Source organism: Mustela nivalis, assembly GCF_964662115.1.
Source record: "Mustela nivalis genome assembly, chromosome: 13".
NCBI lineage: Eukaryota > Metazoa > Chordata > Mammalia > Carnivora > Mustelidae > Mustela > Mustela nivalis.
In genome coordinates, this window is record NC_139032.1 from 92,144,027 (window position 1) to 92,155,496 (window position 11,470).

Consider the following 11,470-nt stretch of genomic DNA (forward strand, 5'->3'; position numbering starts at 1 on the left):
GAGTGTCTGAGTGTCACACTGCAGAAAGCTCGTGCCCCCATCCCCGGACAGCAGGACTGGGACGTCGGTCACTGTGTGGTCACTGCTAAGGGCTCTAGATCCATCCCGGAGCCTTGGAGGACCACGTCTGGCCGCGTCCTTTGCCGCAGTCTCCTGGTTGTTTGTTGTCCCTCAGAACATCTCAGCACGGAGGCCGGTCTTTTAAAAACCGAGTCGTCAGGGCGCCTGGGTAGCTCAGGGGGTTGAGCCTCTGCCTTCGGCTCAGGGCATGATCTCAGGGTCCTGGGATCGAGCCCCCCAATCAGGCTCTCTGCTAGGCGTGGAGCCTGCGTCCCCCTCTCTCTCTGCCTGCCTCTCTGCCTACTTGGGATCGCGCTCTGTGTCAATTAAATAAATAAATAATCTTTAAAAAAAAAAAAGAAAGAAAAGAAAAAGAAAAACCACGTAGTCAACTGACACGAAGGGGCAGTAGACCCCGGGGAGGCCGGCGTCTCCGTCGGGGCGCAGAGGGACATCCCTCGCTCGGAGGAAGGCCCCAGGAGTCACCGATGAGTTGTGTGGCTTTGGCGTCTTGGTTATTCTCCATTGTGCAGTCTAAGAATGCCAGGAAGACCCCCTTTTCAGTCTCAGGCTGACAATATCCTCTGCGGAAAAGAGACGCCGTGTGCTTTGGGGGCTGGCCTGCACGCAGGACCTGTGGCGCCTCCCCGGCTCTGGCCAGGGGCCCGCTGGGCATCCGGGGCCAAGACGCTCTCTGCAGGCTGATTAATAGTACTCGGGGCCTTCGGTCACATGAGGAGCTAAACATGCCCCCTCCCCGGTCCTACTAAGGGTCAGAAAAAAGTTTTTAAAAGAAAAAAAATTTTGAAAAATAAGTAAAAGAAAAAAATCTAGATAAAATTAGTTTGAACAAATGAGTCTTTTCAGGGGATCGGAATTCTGTAGGAATCACAGAAAGATTAAAAAAAAAAAATCGGAGGGGACCACGTTCCAAGAGATGCCCAGACTGGGCAGCTGCCGACGCAGCTGGAGCCGCCCCCATCAGGAGTCGGGGAGGTGGGACACAGGGGTGGGGTGGGGGCAACGGTCTGCGTGCTCCCTGCCCACCGGCGTGGACGGCAGAGAGCCCCCAAGTCCCCAGATTAAAGCAGAGGGTGGTCACCATAGGAGGACAGTGACCAGGAAACCACAGACCTCGGTGAAGCACGGGACCCCCAGTCCGAGGGAGCCATTCCCCGCCCGCCTCGCCTGGGCGCGCGGACCTCCCCGTCTTCCATCAGAGGCTTCGAGACAGACGCGGCAGCGGCAGAGAGATCCGCGGGGAAGCTGATGCCGAAACAGGCGACGGCCACGTGACCGAGCACGCGAGGCAAGCAGCCCCGCGGGAGAGACCCGCCGCCTCCGAGACAGAAACCCTGACGCCCAGGGGAGCAAACTGATGGAGTCAACAGAAGGAGAATTTAAAATACGCATAATTACTACCTTTAGAGAGATAAGAGGGGTTATCGGATCCATGAAGCAAGCATGGGCTTTTACATAAAAGAACTAATTAGAGATCTTGGAATTTAAAATAGATGGGCTGGGAGCGGAAAGGAGGCATCTGAGGAGCAAATCGGCTGAAGACCGGGCAGGTGCCGCGCCAGGAGCTCGTCTTAAAGGGCAAAGTCACGGAAAGACGAGGCAGAAGTCGGGACCTTGGGGACAGCGCCAGACGCCCCTCGGCCATCCGATAGATGTTCTCCAAGTGACACATTGAGGACAGAGAGGAGAAGCTGCCACAGAGAGACGCCCACGCTCCGCTCCAAGAACTGGCCGGGCGCAGACCAGCGAACCAGGCCCCTTCTAGACGCGCAGCCCGTTTCCAGGTGGGCGGGGGCAGAGCGAAGGTCCCCGTGTTCCCGGAGAGAGCCTCGCGCAGGCGCCCGGAGCCGCGGTGAGGAAGGCAGGGACGCACCTGCGGAGGCGTGGGAGCGGGTCCCTGTCCCTTCCCCTGTGGGCAGCACCAGGCGGCAGGAGACGCAGGCCCTTCCTTCCACGTCCGGAGAGGAGATGCCGCCCAACCCAGCACCCCAGCTGGGGGATGTTACGCCCACCCTTCCTGACAGCGCTACATCCAGTGACTCGACCCAACAACGCCAACATCTTAACCCGAGGAAGAGGAAGGCGGGACGCAGGCATCGACGGGGAGATGAAACCGAACGGAACTCGAGCGAAGTCTGGGTCGTTCCGCTGTTGTCAGCACCTCTCGCTGTCATCGTGTTGGGTTCAAACACAAGAAGCTTGCGCAGAACGAGATTACAAAGACTCGTGTGCCCACCGCTCAGACGGCCTGTGCGACTGTTGTGCTACGGTTGCTTTGTTTTTATAAAATTAACACCCATCCCAGGTTCGGTCAAGCTGCCTGACCTCCCCTCACATCAAAGCCGTTTCTCAGCTCACAGCTAATTGGGTTAAAATAACAGGCACAAAAACATTGATTTTTTTTTTTTTAAAGTGTTTATTTCGTAACCGGCCACCTTGTTAAACTCGTAATTGTCCTGATCAATCTCCGCTGGATTCGCTTGAATTTACGAAGCGGAATTTTCTGGATGTCAGGGCATCGTCCCAGCGCAGCGCCTCCACGCTCCGTGTCTGTGTCTTGTGTTTCTGTCCCGCGTTCTCGCCAGGCTCGGGGAAGCAACTGCGTGGGGACCGGGGGCAGGCAGCCTCGGGGTAGGACACCTGCTGCCGACGCATGTCCGCACCCTTCCGCAGGTTAGCAAGTCTCTCTCCTCTCCTTTTCGATCAGCAGGGGCCTCTGACTGGGTTCGCCGCCTTCTGGCCTCTACTCAGGTTGTCCAAGCTTTCCCGGCCTTTCTGAGAAGGCGGAGCTCCGCTTCTCAAACCCTCGGGCCTCGAGATCCCTTTATGCTACTAAAAATTTCTGAAGACCGTAAGAGCCGACATGCAGAACGTAGGTTTCCAAGTTTTACTGTGGGATAAAAAGGAAAATCTATGTAAGCAAAGATAAAACCTCGTCCTCCTGGTGGGAGCTGTCGTGTTGCAAAGACAAAGCTCCAGCATATTGATTCTAATAAGCAGAGATAGACTTTGCAGTCAAGGGCGAGTCACGGCAGAACTGGCCGCGTTTTGTTTCCCTTCCTAGTAGTAAACGCAGTAGCTCTGGACCTTAGCAGAGATGCTGTCTGATTTCCACACACGCTTTCCGTATGATAGCTCACTTACTGTTTATACCAACCCTTGGAGCAGTATTGGTTCATTATTACCCCATTTTACAGCTGAGGTAGCCAAAGCCCAGAGAAGTCGAGCAACTTGTCCAAAGGCACACAGCGGGGGGCAGCAGGGCTGGGGCTTGAATGAGGCTGTTTGGTCCGAGCATCTCGGCCACTCTCGGTCCACGTCTCCGGATGTAGGGTTTCTTCCAGCCGATCTGCAGTTCAATCCAGGCTTGATTAGGCCCTACAGGGTTCCCAATCTCCCAGGTAGGTTGTACAGATCATTCAGAAGAGAAGAACTCAAAAAAACCGTGAAGCAGAGGAAGAGGATGTTGGCAAGCCTCCACGTAACCGCGGCTCTGGGGTCCTGGGAAAGTGGCACGTGTCGTGTGCCGGCGAACACACGGGCGCGGGGATCGTAGGGCAGTAGAGGCTCCGGGACCAGACCCCTGGGTGTCTGATGGACGCAGTTTCCACTTCAGTAGGGAACTGGTGACGCCTGGCTCTTCGTGCATCAAAACAAAACACAAACAAGACCAGGTAAACTTCTAGCTCATATCCACGAAAATCCTACATGGGTTAAAAACCAAACATCAGCTCAGAATGGCTCAAACAGTAAAGAAAATACCGTCCACTTTCACGAGCCTCCCAGCAAGCCTGGCAGACAGCGCCCGGGAGAGCTGGCGGCCTCACCTCCATGGCAGACCCTGAACCCCGGGGAAGACGAACACCCGCCTGGGAGGAGAGTTGGGTCCCGTCAAGCAGGCGCGGGATTCCTGTCCCGAGCGTGTAAAGAGCGTGTGCACATCGGCGTGGGGCCCGAGAACCGGGGAACGGGGAAGCGGGCAGGTGATGGGAGCGGACGTGGGGAAGGTTCTCAACCTCGCCGGCAGGCAGGACGACGCTACGTCAGCCCTGGCGAGAGCGCTTTCCGCCGACAAGTGGGAGGAAACAGCCCGGATTACTGACACCCGCACTGGTGAGCATGTGAGAGACGGGTCCTGTCCAGCACAGCGGAGGAGAGGGCACGTCCAGCAGGGGCCCCGGGACGAGAAGGCTCGAGGAGCCTCAGAAAGCAGTTTATAGGGAGGAGTGGGCCAGGGAGAGGAAGCCGCGTGGGAGAGGCCGCGACTGGGCCGGGAGGGGCGAGGCTCCCGAGAAAGGGGTAGAGGAGCTGGTGTGTGGCATGGACAGCACCTGGCACTGGCCCCACAGTGAAGGAGCCACAGCCCGAGGACCCCCCACCTCTCTCCCCATCCGGGCCACGCCAGCCGGGAAGGGGCAAGGCAGTGCCCCACGAAAAGCCCCCACCACCCGCCTCTGACACACAGCCCCCGGGACCCCCTTTAAAAAAAATTTTTATTTATTTTTTTGATGGAGAGAGACAGCGAGAGAGGGAACACAAGCAGGGGGAGTGGGAGAGGGAGAAGCAGGCTTCCCGCCGAGCAGGGAGCCCGACGCGGGGCTCGATCCCAGGACTCTGGGATCATGACCTGAGCTGAAGGCAGACGCTTAAGGACTGAGCCACCCAGGTTCCCGGCTTGAGCCCCTTGTAAGAGCCACTCGTCGCCACACGCGGGGGGCAGGGGGTCCTCAACCCTAGGTTTCCGGGGAAGGAAGCGCAGTTCACCCAGGCAGCCCTGGAGGAGGCTCCCCATGAAGGGACGGGAAATGTAAATCTCTCAAACATGAGTCTCTCGCAACGTTGCCTCTGGGGAACACAAGCCATGGGTCTCCTGGTCTCTTGGAGGTGTGAATACCCCAGCTTCTCACCACAACAAACCAGAGCAAGGTACGCCTGGGCGGCTCAGTCAGTGAAGCCTCTGCCTCCCACTCAGGTCATGAGCTCAGGGTCCTGGGATCGAGTCCTATGTCGGGCTCCCTGCTCAGCGGGGGGCCTGCTTCTCCCTCTCTGTCTCTGTCTCTCTCTCTCAAATAAATAAGTAAAACCTTAAAACAAAACAAAACAAAACACAGAGCAAAAGGAAAATGGTGCCGCGGGAGAGGCCAGGCCGGCTCAGGGCAAGGGCACATGTGCTTGCGTGTGATGACGGTTTCGTAATGAGGACAGCGGTCCAGGTCCCTTTCCCACCCAGGAGCCACTCTGCCGCCTCAGCTGTGGGGAGGGGTCCGGCTTGGGGTGCCGGGGGTCAGCGACAAGACCAGGGGCGGTGCTGGAGGGCACGTGGAGGGCAGAGTTTACGGCCGGGGCCTCCCCTTCCTGCCACGTTTCTGACCGCAATTCGCAGAGCGCATCAGCGGCCTGGCGCCTGGCCAGGTCGGGGGCAGAGCCTCCATCGGCCCCAGTTCGGAGGCCCCTGCTGACGTGTCTCCAGATGTTCTCCCCAGAGCCTCGCACGCAGCAGAGTGTTGCCAAGGGAAAGGCAAGAATGCCAAGCCCTCTCCAGAGCCCAGGGGATGAGGGAAGGCCTGCCAGGCAGGGCTGTGGAGTCCCCGGGCCGGTCAGTGGGAAGCGGCCACGGGCAGGGGCCACGGGTAAATGCCAGCACCCCACCCCCGGCCCCATCAGAGCTAAGGAGGCCGTCCCGCCGAGGCCCCCACCGCCCACCCCCCGGGATGGAGGAAGCCCCCGGGACCAGGGCTCCAGACACCAGCACCGAGGCTCCAGGCCAGAAGAGACGGGGGATTGGTACTCCGCACAGGGTTTGCTGCGAGGTCGGCCGCATCGTGCTGGTAGGGCCCCGCCGAGTCTGGGCGAGGCGAGGCTCCCCTCGCCCTCACCCTCGGTGGTACGCGGATCCGTGCAGCTCAGAGCCACACCTGGGGGAGCCGAGTGGGAAGGGCGCGCACCCGCCCCGGGAGCAGGGCCCGGACCCGGACCCTTCCAGCTCGCCTCTAAGCTCTTGTCTCTCCGTGGCCCTGCCCCACGGCAGTGCGGAGCTTGTCGGCCTGACCACCACCAGGTTTGCATCCTTAGGTCCAAGTTCGGGACCAGCCCAGACTGCGGGCTGAGCCCGGGAGGCGGCAGTAGACCCATTAGAACATCGGTTCCGAGAGGGCAGGGCTGGGCCTGGGGAGGGATGGTGGGCCGGGCCAGCCCGGAGAGCTGAGGTTACCCCCCATCTGGGGAACAGTCTGTCTGCTTCCTGAAGCACCGGGGCCCTGGGATGTGTGCAGGACAGATTCAGGGGCACAGAAGCTCTGCTGAGGGGTCTCAGGCTGATCCAAGAGTCCCCAGGGCTGATGGGCTCAGATGGGCTCTGCCCCTTCTTCCTGGGAGGCCCCAGGGCAGGGACACGGGGCTCTGGTCACAAGTCACCCCTGAGTTGCTCAGGACCTCTATAGCCTGGCTGGTCACTTGTACTTCCTCGTCAGACCAGCAGGAACAGTCTCAGTGGCCAGTGGTCCCCAGCGGGGGTGTGAGGAGCGAAGGGACGGTGTGCTTCTGGTCACCCTGTGTCGGGGGTGCAGAAAATCCTGCACCAGCACAGATCCTGCAGCTCCTGCCTTCGTGCCGAGGCTGGCCCTAGGAGACGGTGGAGAACAGAAACGGCAAAGCTCTGTCTTCACGGCTCTTCCGGCCCCGAGCAGACGGACAGGGATGGACAGGGGACGAGGCAGCCCACGGCTGAGACTGTGCCTGGAATCAGGGCCACGAACAGTGCACACAGGGGCTGGGCGGAGAGGAGCGAGGCAGGGGCTCCTGAGGATGAATTCATCCTCCGCCCTCCTCTGGGGGGTTATGAGAGGGCCATGGGCATCTCCAGGTCATGGTACTGTGTAGGGACCGTAGGTGAGGCTCCTGAGCCGCCCCAGACCACCCAGACATGGGGGTGGGGGGCAGCCAGGTGAGGGCAGGAGCCTTGGGGTCCCACACCTCACCCTGCCCCTTTGACTGCAGAGCACCGGCTTAGTCCCTGTCCTCGGTCTGTCGTGCTCATTCTGCTTCCGCATCTTAATGGCCCCCCCTCTTCCTCTGCTCCCACAGCCTCCCTCCTGCTGGCCCCCAGTCCAAACCTGTCCCGTCGGCCACGGCAGCAGGGGCTGGTGGCAGGGATGGGTCTGATAAGACAGCGACGGCCAAGCCCTTGTTTTCCATCTTTGTGCCCCAGAGACAGTCGGGTGCTCTAGGGCCCCGGGGGGCGTGGCTGCCGTGGCCCCTAGAGACTGTCCCACGGGAAGGCCCTGCTCTCCCCACCTCCCATGACACAGCATCGGCACGTGTGATGTCTGCCCGTGTCACATCACCTTCGCCCTTCTGTTCAAGTGAGCAGCACTCCGCCTCCTCCAGAAGCCCGTGCTAACAGAAGCAGACAGGTTATGGGGAGATCGCTTTAATTTTAGGATCCTACAGTCCAAATAGGCAATGTCTTATTTTTATCTCCTGTTTTTCAGCAGGAGAGACTCGGGCCTCCCTGGCAGCATAGGACGGGCTCCGCACAGACTTCAGAGTCAGACGGGGGGCTGGGGGGCTCGGCGTGACCTAGAGCAGGCCGTTCACCTTCTCCGGTGTCAGACGGGTAAAACAAGGCAAGATTCCTTGCCCCCCATCCCCGGGCTGTTGGGAGAGCCGCGCACTAGTGAGCTCACCCCACGTGTGTAGTCCTGTCCCGGGGCCCGTGCCGCCCGACCCAGGGAGCCCCGTCTCCTCAGCCCTCGGACCCTCGCCCACTCCAACCTCTGGGCTGCGGGGCCCCCGCTCCGTCGCCCGCCACGGCGCGCCGACGTGAATGACCGGGCATGGCCGGGCTCGCGTGGTCGGCATCTGCTCAAGCTGTGGCGAGTGGGCCGGCCGGGGAGCGAAGATGACAGACAGCAGCGGCGCTCTTGGGAACGCGCCTCGGGAGAAACACTCCCAGACACGGAGGAGACGGGAGACTCTCCCGTAGCCCCCGCCTCACGCCCCAGCCTCGGCAGGACGTGTCCCGATGAACGGTGACTCACCGAGGAGCCCCGGGGGACCCCGACGGCGGGCGCCGCCTCGCCTTCATCCATCATCCCCGCAGATTCCTCAAGAACGAGCTATCAAGCTCGCTGTCACAACGTTGTACAATGTTGCCGTCATGAAAACCACCAGTAATTCCGGCTCACACAGACAGGCTGTCTGTTCAAACCAAGGCGATGGAAACACCGCGCGGCGTGTGCCCGAGCCCCCACGGGCACCCCCAGCGGCCCATTCCCGTGGCCCCGCGGGCGCCGCGTCTGACTTTCGCCCTCTCGCTCTCCTGCCCGTCTTGTCATTCTCCCGTCACACCTAAAAGACGCCCCGCCCAGAGCCCTTGATCTGGAACGCGAGTGCACCTTGCCTCGCCAACATCACAAAATAATCACAATGTCATGGCGTTGCTCAGCTCCCCTCACCCCCCCCCCCCAAATCTACTCTCTAAATGGGCTTGGCCTGATGGATATTGTGGAATTGGGTAGACACAGGTTCAGTGATGTAAGTGACACAGAGCCCATTCGATCAAAGGCAAAACCCCTCAGGAGGGCCAGGAGTGCAGACCAGGGAAAGAAAACAATTCAAAGACCAAACAAAGGTTAATTTAGTAATTGCCCAAAGGCACCAGCAATTTCCAGAAGTCCGCGCTGGTGGAAACAGCAGCCATTTGGGTCATTTGGCCCAGTGCCTATTTGGGGACAGAAGAACTTGGAAGACTCCATCCACATGGGGCCCCCTTGGGTGGCCTGAGAGCCGCTGGGCAGATGAAATGGGGGCCGGGCAGGGGGGCGCCCCAGCTGAGCTGCCATCAGCCACCCCTTCTGAAACCTGAGGGACTTCCTAGACCGGAGGGGTCCCCTGGGGGCCAGCTCAGCCAGCTTGTCTGCTATGAGAGGTCAGCCAGCTGCTGCTTGGACACGTCTAGTGATGGTGAACTCACTCCCTCTTGAGGATTCCCAGAAAGGGAATTGGAAAAGCTCCGGGCCATTCTTCGTATCCGGGCCGAATCATGACTCGTCAAGAACTTGGCTCCCCGGTGTCCCCACCCAATGAGACTCAGGTCAGAAGCAGCAGCTGCATGCGCACCCTTTCCCTCCAAGAGCACAATTTCCTCCATCTGAGTTGACACGTGACTACCTTCCGTGTGCGGCTACGATCAGGAGGCCCACGCACCCGCAGTCACCGGCATGATTTATTCCTAGACGTCAAGTCAGGGAGTGCGGCGGAGCCCCGGAGAGAAACGGTCATTGGCTGTCACGGCCCCTCCCCTACAAGCGATCCACCCTGGCCCCCCAAGAAAGTGGATGGACACGAAGGTCTTGTCTTTAGAGCACAGGGATGATCATCCAAAGCCCCATTTGGCCCCAGTGGAAAATGAACCCTTGTAAACAGCCACACGTGTTCGAACGGGTTGGGGCTTTTTAACCAACTCGGCCATCTGTTGGATCTGAGTGTTGTCCATGATGCTCTGTGCTGGGAAAGATTCTGGTGATGCGGCCGTGGTAGCCGCCATCCGCAGAAGCTGTCATGGAGCAGGAAGCATATGGTGGTGGCAGGAGCACCGGGGAGGGGCGGGGTGGCACGGAGCCGCTCCTCCCACCCCCACGACGGCTTGTGGCCAACCTGAAAGAACTATGTGTAGCTCAAATCCTCTTGTCGCCAGCACCAGGAGAACTGGCTGCTCAAGGAAACCTGACAGTGGATTGTTCCCATCAAGTCGGACCAGTGACTCCTCACTTTCCCCCCATTTTTATTTTTGGAAATGAGGTTTTTCCTTGAGCCAGGCCATGGCTTGGTCACAGGAAGAGTGAGTTCAATGGTGACCTTGGAATATCGTTCTCCAAAGGAAATCTGTTCAATGCAGTGCGTCTCCCCCCCCCCCAGGACCAGTGGTCAGCTACTTCATGCCTCGGTGACCACCGGTAAAGGGAGAGTAAGAAGGCTCCCTAATTTATATGTTGTGTTTTCCATCCTGGATTAAGTAAAACGGGCTCTGAGAGCATCGTCACATGTCCTCGGAGCCCACCTCTGCAGAGCATGGGAAAGAAATCAGTGCCTCATGGGGTCAGGAGCTCCGGAGGTCTGCAGCTGCCCAGACCACAGCTGGGGAATTCTGCGGCGTGTGCATGGAAAGCAGACGTGGGAAGAAGGCCGCTGGAGATGGCTGGTGAAGAGGACTTGGCAGTGATGCTCCTTTTAAAATTCTTGGCACACGTTTGCCAGGATCTAAGCAGTCCTGAAATTAAAAAAAAAAAAAAAAAAAAAAAAAAAGTGGCTCAGTTGTCATAATCAGGATTTTGACAGAAAATGTCAATTTAAAGGATTTCTAAGCTGACTCCTTGGGCACTGATTGGCTGGCTGGTTTGCATCTCTCACACTCTCCCCCCCCACCCAGCCTCCTTATATGGACTTTCCATTAATGTTCCCATATTTTTTCCTAGGTTGGGGAGAACATCAAAAATCCGGAAGGAGGGTGTAAGGAGCACGTGTTTGGGACTTAGTCTAGCCCCGCTCTGGTCTGCAGCTCCCCAGCCTCCGATCTTCGCCGCAGACAGGGCACTACCAGCGTCTGTCTCACTGGATTGTTGAGAAGATTTAAATGAGACAGTGCAGGCAACGCGTTCAGCCTCGTGTCTGGGACGTACTGAGCCCACGATGAGGGATGTTTATCATGAAATTAGTGCCTGGTGGAAGCAGGTACTGCACACAGTTAATTAGTGAATCAAGCAGAGCCACTGATCCCTTAGGAAATGAGGCAGGTGACGTTTAATTATCCCGCTTGGAAGGGACAGAAGTACTCACAGGGGCAGACGCCAGCTCTTTCCATTAGTTAAGTGGAATGAGGTACCTGCCCGCTTTGCTATAAGGAAACTCTCTAGAGTCAGGATGGCTTGAACAGCTTTGGGAAGCTGGGCAGTCACCGTGCCCACGGGACCTGACAGGGTGAGATGGCAGGCCGGACATGTGTTGGTCTGTAAGGACTCACCCTTTCGGTCCTGGGGTGTGACGCTGAGCAAGTTGCTTCCCGTTCTCTCCTTAGCCCACCTATCAGGTGGAAATGATCTCTGGGCTGGTCATTTGATTCCCTCTACATGTCCTCAGTATTCTCATCTCGAGAATGGGAGTGAAGTCACAGGTTCTTCCTACCAGGATATAGCTTCTTACAAAGAACTTCAGAGTCAAAAAAGCAAACATTCTACTCTGTTTTCAATGTACGAGGCATGGTTCTTAATGCTCCACATACTCTAATATTTCATTCCAGACCCCTTCCAGCCCAGGGGCCCTGTGGCTTCAACCTCTGCTCGAGTATCTACTTGCAGGGGCCGAGGTCACTCACTGCCTCTCGGAGACTCCT